This window comes from Ornithodoros turicata, chromosome 2, assembly GCF_037126465.1.
Source record: "Ornithodoros turicata isolate Travis chromosome 2, ASM3712646v1, whole genome shotgun sequence".
Classification (NCBI taxonomy): domain Eukaryota; kingdom Metazoa; phylum Arthropoda; class Arachnida; order Ixodida; family Argasidae; genus Ornithodoros; species Ornithodoros turicata.
The window spans coordinates 89,071,601-89,084,264 of NC_088202.1; the positions used below are offsets into that span (position 1 = coordinate 89,071,601).

A 12,664-nucleotide genomic window follows, 5' to 3' on the forward strand; every position below is an offset into this window, starting at 1 on the left:
CTTTTCAGTGACTTCCATCTTTCATCATTAATTTCTTAGGCACTTGAGGCTTTGTATGTATTTGTCCTTTCTATGTGTTCGAGCCTCAGAACATCAGTTATCCCAGATCCTCATTTTTGTGGTGGTGGTGGTGGTGGTGGTGGGGAGGGGTTCTTTGTCAAAGCGTGTAGCGGGGAAGGGGAGAGGAGGATACCTAATGTGTAGCTCGATGTTGTGAGGACGATCGCACAACCACCTCCATCCACGCCCCCCCTGTGTCCGCCACCTTGTGGAGGACGCAATACAGCGAAGGTGGTGATGCAGAATGACGAGTCATGCTTGATTCACAGCTTCGACGACGTGGTGTGGAAGCTGACGCAAGAACGGTGCATTGTGGTCTAGTGCCAGCTGTCTGTGCAAAACGGCAGGGCGACCGTACACCAAATAAAACGGTGTCGAACCAGTGGTACCTTGCTGGGCAGCAATGATGGCAAATGCGTCGTATGGCATATACGCATCCTAGTCAGTGTGGTCCCTGTTGACGTACGCTTAGAGGACGTCAACGAGAATGCGGTTGATTCTTTCGATGCAACCGTTCGTCTGAGGGCGGTGAAGGGAAGCCTTTTCATGAGTAATGCCTCGTTGGTGAACGTACGAGATGTGAATGGGTGTGCCGCGGTCCGTGATGGTCATTCACGTCACACTATGTCGGTGAATAATTTTTTCTCGCAAGAATGTGGCGATGTGGTGAGCTGCTGTAAAGGGAATGTAACGATCTGCAACGGTCCAGGAGGTGGCAACGAAGACTAAGGAACCGTAGGACAGCTCAGAGAACTTGGGACCGTGCGCTACCGGCATCGAACTCCGGATCACTTCGTCGCTCGTGCCTTGCACACGTGCGCCCTGTTTTATTTCTTCTGTGGCAACACATCGCACAACATTACATCCCTTCCCCCCATACCCAAACACATAGATAGGTTCAAACACAAAATGAAAACTACCCAACAATGAACAGTCAAGTCTTTACGGCTGATACCGGTCAACTGGTCGTCGTGGACGAGTAGACCGCCGCAGAACGGGCTGTGATGGTGCCGCCATAGCCACTTGCGATGGTTCAGCATTAGCAATTGCGTCTGGGAGTGGACGGACGTTATCCCGCCCAAGACTCAACGCAGCAGGTGCCGCAGGAGGGGGAATCAGGTCCGCGGTTGGTGACGCAGGCATGGATGGCGCCGCCCGGACAGGACTTCCAGGAGGACTCTGCGAAGTGCTGTTGTTTTGTGGTCCCCTTACGAAGTCGGAATGTCTATGCCAGGTGCTACCATCGGAGAGCCACAGGTTCACAGACGACGAACTTGCCCTGTGGGAAACTTCACCTGGAACCCAGTTTGGTCCTGGTCTGAAATTCCGAGCATAGACTGTATCCCCTGGCAACAACTCTGGCTATTCCTAGCATGCTGATCGTGCCATATCTTCTGTTTCAGCTGGTGATAGGCCACGTTTTGCCGCAAGGCGGGGCGAAGACAGTCCAACGCCGTTTTTAGCTTCCTCCCCATGAGCAGTTCGGCTGGTGTCCGTCCAGTAACCGCATGTGGTTGGGTGCGGTAGTGCAACAAAAACCTGGCGACCTGCGTCTTGAAATCCCCCGTAGTACGTTTCTTCAGCTTGGCCTTTGCCGTCTGCACTACCCTTTCCGCCGCGCCATTTGATGCAGGGTGATATGGTGGAATGAGCAGCTGTCTGATGTTGTTCCGCTTAAGGAAAGCCCTGTACTCACTGCTCACAAATGCAGGCCCGTTGTCTGAGACCAAGGTATCCGGCAGGCCATGCGTCGCAAAGATGTCGCGTAAACACGCGATCGTTGTGGTCGCCGATGGTGACGTCACTGGTATGACCTCAACTCACTTGGAAAAAGCATCGACCAACACCAAGAAATAGTGTCCCTTGAACGGTCCTCCGAAGTCGATGTGGAGTCTGCACCACGGCTTTTCTGGGTACGGCCACGAAGTCATCACGACGCGCCTAGGCATGTTCTGCTGTTGCTGGCACACGCTACAACCTCGGACGGTTTCGGCTACGTCACTGTCCAGTCCCGGCCACCATACATGACTTCTCGCAACAGCTTTCGCCTTTTCAATTCCGGGGTGTCCTTCATGTAGGACTTGCAGTACCGCCGCGCGGAGTTCCTTGGGAATGACCACTCTGGCTCCAAATAGTAGGCATCCATCATGCAAGCTGAGATCCTGGGAACGAGCTCTATATGGAATGAAACATGCGTCCATTGGGAGCGAGATCCCATGCCTTACGGTTTCTCGCACGCTGTGAAGAATGGTGTCCCTCGTTGTCGCTTCCCGCACAACGGTTGGTGACAGAATGTCCGAATATGCCCTTTCCAACATGAATATTTCCGCTGGGCGGTCAATTTCCTGGGGCTTGGTTTCCAAGGGAATGCGACTCAGCTCGTCCGCGTGGGCGATTCGGTCCCGGCCCTATGAACCAGCTCGTACTGATACGATGACAGGAGTAGTGCCCACCGCAGGAGTCTCGGCGACCCGTGCAAAGGTATCGGCTTCTCTGGCCCGAGAAGACCCAGCAGCGGCTTATGGTCAGTGACAATCTCGAACGCTCTTCCCCAGAGGTACTGGCGGAACTTTGTAACGCCAAAAACGACACCCAGGGCTTCCTTGTCGAGCTGGCTGTAATTAACTTCTGCCGGTGCCAAACGTCTCGATGCAAACGCAATCGGACGTTCTTCTCCAGATTTGTATCGGTGGCTCAGTACCGCGCCAACGCCATGAGGCGAGGCGTCACAGCAAAGGATAAGCGGAAGGTCCGCATTATAGTGTACACAGACCTTAGCTGACGTCAGTAGTTCTTTGCATTTGATGAAGACAATTTCATGCTTGCTTGTCCATTCCCACGGCACGTCTGCACCAAGGAGTTGATTGAGTGGGTGTAGCAGAGCTGACAAGTTCGGCAGGAATCTCCGATAGAAATTAATGAGCCCAAGATAGCTCTGCAATTGCTTGACATCTTTCGACCGTGGCGCCTTGATGACTGCTTCTACCTTCCGCGGATTTGGATGTACTCCCTCGGCATCGATTATGTGCCCGAGGTATTCTGCTTGCAGCTCGGAAAACCTGCATTTCTCCAACTTCAACCGCAATCCCGCCTCTTCAAGTCGAGAAAGGACACGCTCCAGGTTGTCGACATGGTCTTGGTCTGATGTCCCGGTTATCAAGATATCGTCCAAGTAGACTACGACGTGCCGCATTCCTCGAAGCAGATTCTCGATTTCCCTTTGGAAAAAGGCTGGCGCGGAGGTTATTCCAAAGGGTAATCTGTTGTACTCAAACAGTCCGAGCTGCGTGTTGATAGTGACGTACCTCCGCGATTCTGGATGCATTTTAATTTGTAAATATGCGTCCCGCAAATCCAGCTTGGTGAACCACTTCCCTCCAGCGAGCTTGGTGAGGAGTTCCTCTATTCTCGGAACAGGGTACTTTTCCGCCTGTGTAACGGGATTTATTGTAACCTTGAAATCCCCGCAAAGCCTGATCCGGCCATCTTGTTTGAGAATGGGAACCACTGGGGCTGCCCATTCAGCCGTGCGCACTGGAGATATGATACCTTCTCTTAGAAGCCTTTCAAGTTCGTGCGCTAATCCTTCCTGAAGTGCCAACGGCACGGGTCTCGGCTTGAAAAACTTGGGTTGGGCATCTGGTTTCAAGTGGATCTTGGCTTCTACGCCTTGGAATTCGCCCAATTCGCCCTGAAACAACGCGGAATGTCGGGCAACGACGTCCTGGACCGAAACTGTTCGGGCCTCCTCCCACTGTAGTGATGGCACCAGCAACTCTTTCATCCAGGTTCGCCCAAGTAAGCTGGGACCCTTCCCTTTAACGACGAATAAGGGCAGAGCGCTTCTCTTCTCCCGGTACTTCGCCCAAACTGTCGCTTTCCCGACGACCGGCGCTAGCTCCCCGGAGAAACTGCGCAGCAGGACTGACGAAGCCTCGACCTTAATACCTGGACAGTGCGTCTTCAAGGTCTCTTCCCCCATGACGCTGACACTCGCCCCTGTGTCGAGTTCCATCTCAATCGGCTTGCCCTCAATTTCGACATTTACAATGAACGGATCGACGGTGCCCCGAGCCGACGCCGACCACATGGCATAAACAACCGTGTCCGACGACTCGTCGCTATCATCGACATTGTGGACATCGCCCTGGTTATAACGGGTGCCTTTCCCTTTCCTAGGACCTCTGTTCTTCCGTCGCACCCGTTGTCGCACCCGTCGCCAATCACTGTGACGTCCGGAATCTTCCTCTTGGCACATCCGAGCGAGATGCCCCCTCTTCTTGCAGCGGAAGCAGGCGGCATCCGAGAAAGGGCAGTCATCTGGTGGATGCTTCCCGTTGCAGCGGTAGCAATGCGGTTCCCGCGGGCGTTGCTGCGCTGAGTTGATGGCGCACGCCCCTGCAGAAAGGTTTTCCGTCTTGCTGATTTCCCGTGAATCTTTCTGTGCTGTCTCCATGGCCAACAGCGTCTTGACTGCGAGATCATAGGTCAGATCTGGCGTCTCTAGAAGGCGGGTCTGCATTCCGGTATCGTTAACGCCACACACGATACGGTCTCGAAGCATCATCTCTTGGAAGGTACCGTAGTCGCAACCCTCCGTCAGCCGTCTTAACGCCGGAACGAAGTCACTCACATATTCTCCTTCGCGGCGTACCCGGGAGTTGAATTTGTAGCGAGCGAGGACTTCGGAGCACTTGGGGGCGAAATAGTCGTCTAGCACGCTAAAGATAGTGGTCAAATCTCTATCCGCTGGTCTCTGGGGAGCCAGAAGGCTTCGCAAAATAGAGTTTTTGCGCCGCAACAGCTTAGGAACACAGCTTTTTGCTTGTCTGCGGTAACGTCGTTGGCCGAGAAGAACTGTTCGACTCGTTCGCGGTATTCCGACCAATCTGTGCCATCTTCAAATTCTTCTAGCCTTCCGAAAGTAGGCATGATGCGGTGACGTGGTAGTCCTGCCGAGAAGACTTAACGGCTGCGAGAACTCACGGTTTTGCTGCGTTAGATTCACGCTCGTCGCCAGTGTAACGATCTGCAACGGTTCAGGAGGTGGCAACGAAAAGTAAGGAACCGTAGGACAGCTCAGAGAACTTCTTCTTGTTCTTCCACCACCACTAGGAACAGTGGCCACCAGCCACACAGAGAACTTGGGACCGTGCGCTACTGGCATCGAACTCCGGATCACTTCGTCGCTCGTGCCTTGCACACGTGCGCCCTCTTTTATTTCTTGTGTGGCAACACATCGCACAACATTACAGGGAATGAGCTTAACCTCTACGCACTTCGTTCGGTGGTCGATAGCGACCATGACAAACCTTTGCCACCGTTGGAGCGGATAAAGGGACCCACGTGTTCCACACCAATGGCTTCGAACGGAGAGTGCGGTGGTGGTATGTGGTGGATGTCGGAGAGGAATGGGTGGGAAGGAGCGTTGCGGTGCTGGCAAGTTGGGCAGGAGGCCACATGCCGAGCCACATCTTTGCGCTCGTCAAAGCACCAGTAGTGTTCGGTAACTCTTTAGAATGTTTTTTCCCTGACGGGGTGACCCGCTGTTGCATCATCATGGCAGAGATGGAGTATACACAGACGGAGTTGCGAAGGAAGCACAGGGTCCCAACGCACTGAGGAGAACAGACGTGCCGGGGGGTGACAGAGGACGCATCCACGGAGTGAATAGAGGGAATGATCATGACGGGCGCCAGGGACGAAGAGCTGGAAGGGCGCTGAACTTTTTCCAATCGTGCTACCGGTTGTAGACGGCGGTTAGAATCCCAGTCACTCTCTCTATCAAACAGTGGCAACCCAAGGGACTGGTGAAAGATGAAAGATGAAACTCACTGAAAAGGTTAGCCAGCTGTAGGACTCGAACCCACATCTTCTGGATTACCTGGTTCTTTCATGTTCAAGGGACTGCGGTGTGTAGAGACCAGAGTAGGAGCAACATTAGTTGAGGAGCCCCAGTCACCGAGTCGTGCGCGTGGAGCGAGCACTCTTGGGCTTGGAAGAGGGACAGGCGTTGCTCAAGTTCATCAAGATGCCCGCGGACAGTTTCTTGTAGCCCTAGAAGACTTAGCTGAAGAGCGCCGACAATTGTAGCTGCCGATGATGCGCCATCAGACCTGTAAAGTAATTAATTACACGTAATTCAATATCTGTAATTAAATTCCAAGTATTTGATTGCTTCCAGAATCGCGTTCAATATTTGGTAACTGTAATTGAATTAGTTCTTTTGCAAGTCATTTGTAGTGCACCGGGGATAGGGCAAGGTGGTCTATGTTGAAGACAGTTGAACTCTTTTGTTAATAGCAGTCAGAATAATCGCCTAAATTGTACCATACTTCGTTAACTGAATCCAAAACCCTTTGAGAAATAATCCACAAAATACTGTGGTGCCAAACCAGATATTTATTAATGTAGGCTGTATCACCTTGAGCATGAGGAGAAGCCAGATATTTATTGATGTAGGCTGTATCACCTTGAGCATGAGGAGAAGCCAGATATTTATTTCGTACGAGCCAAAAATGACAGGCTACATATTTTCATTAACTTACCCCACCCTGTGGATAAGTTGAGGACATAAAAAAATTAATGCCAGGTTTAAATTTTGTCTTTTGTTTGGGCCAGCCGGAACAGTCAGCCACGAGTAATGCACATGATGACACAGGGCAGTGGCACAGCATCACAACGGCGAGGTCATATTTTATTTGCCGAGGAGCAGAAGTAAGCAAATTGAAAGTCAATGCTCGCGAAAGTTACAGATGGGACAATACCTCGACCGCATCTGCAAAACAGCGTCTGACGTCTTTCTAAAAAGCCATGTACAGAACGTCAACACGTTACTTCAAAGTCCAGACAACGACTGTGCTCACCCTGGTGTCACAGACGAGAAAAAATTATTGCTAAGAAAATGCCACGCGCAAAACCGAAACTGTCCTCAACTTGCCCCCGCCTTCAAGTAGCCCCACTTTACCTTACATTTGGGATACACCGGGACAGAACCGTCACGAGGCGAGTTTGCATCCAGGGCAGGGCAAATCTGAAGCATCCCCCCTCTCCCGTCACCGTCAGAAACCCTGTAAACAAAGAAAAGAGAACACTAAATTGCACTGCCTAAATTGTGAATTCAAATTCTCTTAATTCCCGCTTTATACCGTCCAACCAACCTACCAGAGCCTGTCGTTCGGCGCTCTTGCGAGCGCGCACGGGGCGGCTACCCCTCTCGCACCCCCATCGCTACGGCTCTGCATCGGGATCATCATTGGTATCGAATTTGGTGGGATGCAACCTCAAATGTTGAATCTGTTTCACAATGGCCGCGCTTATTACTCTTACACGAAAGATTCGAAAGACAAGATTATTGCGGCTGCACCGCTCATTCGGACGCAACGTGTGCGCAGCAGTCAAAGGGAGGATAATCCGATACTGGGCGTGTTTGTTGGCATTTGTCATCGGCGTATGGCTGGTTGGAATTCTCTGCCAACCAAGAAGGTAGTGAGCTAATGTTAGACAAGGATCTCATCACAGGCTCGACTGCGCATGCCAGGTTCAAGACAGACCGTATTCATGCGGCAACTTGTAACAATCTGCTATGACATATCTTAAAAATGCAATGACAGCTGCATCTTCTGCTGTGGAAGGTAACAAGTCATCCGATAAGGAAGCTACTGAGAGATTTGCATTTGAGTGTAGCAAAAACAAGAAATGCTGCACCATGGGAGTAATAACTTGAGAGCTACCTCTCAACCCGCTTGAAGCCTTCATGAAGTATAATGTGGGGCTACAGTGCTCCAATGAAGCATCTCTTTTCTCTTGACGGTACATTCATGACCAGAAGTCGTGGCGGTATAATGAAAAATAAATTCAAGGATACTTTGATTCTGAAGGCGAACGGACCTTATGAGCTGACAGAGCAGCATTCCTTCACTGCACGAAGAAGACATTTCGCTTGTGTTTTGCATGTCTGAAAAATGCCCTTAAAAAGTAATAAGCATATTTTCTCAGCAATTCTAAGACAGCACAATTCTGTAGTCGTGTTCAACTTAAGAAGGAAAAGAAATCTAGTCCGTCAGCTCTCAAAATATTACTGCTCCGCGGATAGGATGGCTGGATGGAGAGGTCATGCTCTTTTCCTGCGCTAAATAATGTTGTAAAGAAAGATGACATCATATCGCGTAAAATCATGGCACGGATCTCGTGACTTGAGATTCTTCCGCCATCTTCATATCCATTAAACGTTTTGTAGTACTCTTCAACAGACGTCCTCTCTTCTTGTTACAATTTGGTGCCGAAACCTGGGAAACGGGTCTTACCTGATCAGAAAATACTGACTGGACTATAGGGCGGAGCAGAGCTTCATACCAGAATCGTTATGGAGGACTTGGAGAGGTTGAAGAAGCTACGCACTGCTTGTCGGGGAACTGTGACACGCACTACTTCGGACCTCAGCTCTTTTGGCTACGACTCCTTTGCCCCACGATCAGCTCACATCAAAGCTGACATTCCTAGAATCTAAAGCAACGACATTGGCACAGCTGGATGGCCGAATACAGGGTATCATCGTCGAAAACCTTTTAGAAGACGAATGCACAGCCTGCGATCGATATCTTGAATCTATCACGACTATCACAGTACAGGTCCGCAGGGCGTTGTCGACATCTGCAGGTCCAGTTTCAACCAACCACCGTGACGGTCATCAGGCTTCACCGCAACATGGGCACGGTGCTAGTGATGGAGTCAGTTTGCCCAAGCTCCATATCGACACTTTCAATGGTGAGCTTTCAAAATGGCAAGGGTTTCGGGACCAGTTCAGAGCAAGCACACACGACAACTCACGGCTTTCGCAAGTCAACAAGCCTAAATATCTCGTGTCGCTTGTGTCTGGATCTGCTGCTACGGCCATCGAAGGTTTGACCATCACTGATCAAAATTATGTCCCTGCTGTTGACATCCTAAAGGCACGCTTCGGCAAGGACGAGCTTCTTATCAACGATCATCTGGACTCATTATTCGATCTTAAGCCCGTTACGGACTTTCAGGATGTCCGAGGGTTACGAGACTTACATGGGACTGTAACTGCTAGGGTTCGAAATCTGCAAGCTTTAGGCATTCCGACGAGTTAAATATGACGTCGCTGTTTGTCGAGCGATTCTGTGCAATATTCCTTATGAGCTTGAGCTCGAGTACTACCGTATGCACGGAAGAGATGCGACCCTCGCTCCTGAAAGCTTGTCAGATCTTATGGATTTTTTGAACAAAGAAATCGAATGCCGTGAACGCGTTCTCAGAGACTCAGAATTATACAACGTTGGATCGCGACCGAAAACCGAAGGAGGAAGTGGTGTCAAACGAAAATCATCGCTCTCGTTTTCCGCGTCATCTTTAGCGGCAACTATTACGCAGCAGAGCTGTGTCCTGTGCAAGTCAAGGGCCGTGAATTCAGAACGGCTTCCACCTCCGTGACAACAGTGGCAAGCTTGCTGTACGTTAGGGTGCTTTTTCCCAGTATCTTCCGTAGACACACCTTCTGTTTCCGTGTTGGCTGTTAAGACTGGCCGCATGACACTACGCTGTAGCTGAAAGTGCGCTCCCCCACGAATGACGCATGGTGGCGCTGCAGCATTTCTCCTGGCGCGCTATTGTGTCTCCTTATCTCCAACGGCGTATGCGGTTGACGGGACGGACTATATTTCTTTTCCTCCTCAGGTTGAACATGACTCTAAGCATTGTGCTCCACTACCTGCAGCGTTTTTCCTGTCTTTCGTCTAGACCAGTAGTCGTTTGTGTCTTTAAGTGCACAATAAAGTTATGCAGCAAAACTATATATTGCAATGAATGCAATGCAGTGTAATACCCTAGTCAGACAGCATTTCAAATGTCAATTGCGAGAAATGGCCTTCTGCCTCTCAAATGACCTTTGTTCGGGGGCGCCTGCCAGACTGCGGGAAAGGAGTGCTCCTCAACTGACTGCCCTCACCGGCTCCCTTTTTCAGTTTCGTTTTCCCTGTCTGCTGTGGAAATTTGAAGTTGGTCTGTACGCCACAAATCAAGATGCAGAAGCCATATGCACTTCTCTAAATACGTTTACACAGTTTCACTCCATTATCCGCATTTTATAGGTTTTCCTACATTCAGCTGCGAAGGTAGCGAGGGTACAATGGCATAACACTGTTGTCGAGATTGCTCCTTTCTGCTCCTCAAATGTCTTTGGGGGCCTTCTTTCGCGTTGATGGTCATTTCTTAGAAAGGTCATTTGAGCTGCCGTCTGACACGGCTGTAAGAGGTCATCTTTTGCAAATCACAATTCCCCGAAGTCCTTCGAGCATGCCGTCTGACAGGGGTATTACTCAGCTACCTTTTACAGTTAACTGTAGTTGTAATTGAGTTACAATTCTTATATTGCAATCGTAACTGTAATTTAATTAATTTTATGAACATGTAGTTGGAATCGTAATTTTTACAGGTCTGTGCGCCATGTTCATCGCTGCCTCCCTTGGCAGTGTGGCAGGTACAGCTCGAAGCAGGGTTAACTTGAACACGCCTCCGACCTTGCGGAGCGGGAAGAGAGCCACCATAGCGGCGCTTGCGAGAAATAAAGGGAAATAGTGTTTTGACTGTCCCAGTTCTGCTGCGGCGGTGTCCGCCCATGAGCTGTTGACTCAGTAATATTACAACATGTACCGTTCTTGCAGATATACGCTTTATTACGCTATATTAGCAGCTAGTGCTATACTACCTTGTGTTCAGCAACAGCAGCTGCATCCATGACGATGGGATGAGTTATTTCACCGGAGGAATTATGAGCGCTACTCAGTGCATCTGGGAAATATGTGAGTTCGGTGGGGATAAAACTGATGAAACGCACACACACGCAACGCGTAACATAACACATGGCAAATGAGATGCTGCTCGTTATTGAGGCGCTGTAACTGTCGGGTTAGCAGTTCATCTAGCCGCTCATAGTACGATGCATCACAATGCCGTGACACAAGAGCCGCACGCTTGCAAAAGTTATATGAGGATAAAGGAGTTGCAGACCGGTGGACGTGGTGTCGTGCTGACTGGGAGGTGGCGGGTTCGAATCCTACCGCCGAAGACTTTCGAAGGCTTTCCAGACGCAAGTCGGCACAGTTCCCCCTGAAGTCTGCCCAAGAGGCATACTAACCCCCCAGTCCCCCACTCCTTCCTGCTGTCCTCTCCATCTGTCCTTATCTGTACGTCGCTCATAGCCACAGTTGCTTCGCAGCGCTAACACAAAAGTAAAAAAAAAGGCCGGTGCACGTGAAGAACTGGTGAAGTGATTGCAAACATTGGCGATGCTGCGCATGGTTAGAGCAAGGGCACAAAAGTGTCGCTAAAGTATCAAGGACGCAAAAGGCCAATCCTTTCCGAATTGTATAGATGGCAGCCGATGACGATGTGTTGAACGTTGCAGCCATGCCGCAGTTGGAACGTGAGTCTGTACAGGCGCTCAGACGGGTGTCAGAATTGCGGAGTGAAAAGTCACATTGACGCTGTGGCTGTCCGTGGATGATGACGACGCGCCGCTACTACCGCGCGCTATGGCCGCGTCAGTTCTATTGGCAACGTCCCAGAGTGTACTCCCGGGCTGAGAAGCTCCTCAGCACATCCCGCCCTCCAGGATATTCCATAATCTCCGATCCAGGCTCATATAGAGGGATACCATCTATACATTTGGTGACCGGACATTGGACACAGTCCGGTTGACAATTCGACTTCTCACGATCCCAAATTTTACATCGAGCCGAGACCACTCCAAAACCACTCCGAAAGGCAGGAGGTATAGTGCTTCCTTCCTTCGAGGACTCGCCATACGGTGAGGCTCCATGCTCATTCAGTGTTGGCGGCCACTTTGTGGCGTAGCTCTCGTCTCGCAAAAGTCGCAACACGTCAGGGTCTCCTTCATTGCGTAATCCCTAATGACGGTCCGCCCTGGGCACACACCAGTGGCAAGCTTCCTCAACGGCATGCTCCAGTATCGGTAGCGGAACACTGCTGTCGACCGCACGGCACCAGATGTATCTCCTGCGCGAACGATCAAGGAACCCAGTCCGCGAAATCTTCCACCTAGCTTTCTCCATCGCTCTTCTCCTTTGGGGCTCCCGGAAACCGGCAATCGACCACCCACTGACGGACAAGTGTACCAGAATTAGCTTTCCTCCAGGGATAGACACGAAGACCACGGTGAACCCTGTTCCCGGCCTCCACTTGCTTCAGGATGGTTCTTCCCGGAACTCCCCTGGCGACAACTCTTGGAGCTCACCGTCCACGTACCGGTTGTGCTACTGCCGCCCATACCCTTCAGTTCCTCGCAGGAATGAGTCCGGCTCGCACTGCACTTTTCCACCCCATTATGCTACTGCTGCATCCGCTACGATAACACTACCCATGCCCAGCCGCTCCGCATTCCCGTGTCGTCCTCACTGTCATCTTCATGGTATCGGTGCGGACCTCAAACAAAGAACCGCTCCCCTGTGCCGGGGTGTGATTTGGCCGTGCCAGCGCAGTCTATGGCAGGCAACCGGCACAGGGCCAGCTCGCACGAACAAGGAGGTGACTCCTCAGCGGTATCCTCAGTATCTTCGATATT

At 50.9% G+C, this 12,664-nt stretch overlaps 1 long non-coding RNA gene across 2 annotated transcripts in view; it reads left to right on the forward strand.

Annotated features, from left to right (window-relative positions):
• The window catches only part of LOC135385723 (uncharacterized), a 126,513-nt gene that overhangs the window by 10,977 nt on the left and 102,872 nt on the right, over positions 1 to 12,664 (forward strand). The gene's annotated exons all lie outside the window — the stretch shown is intronic.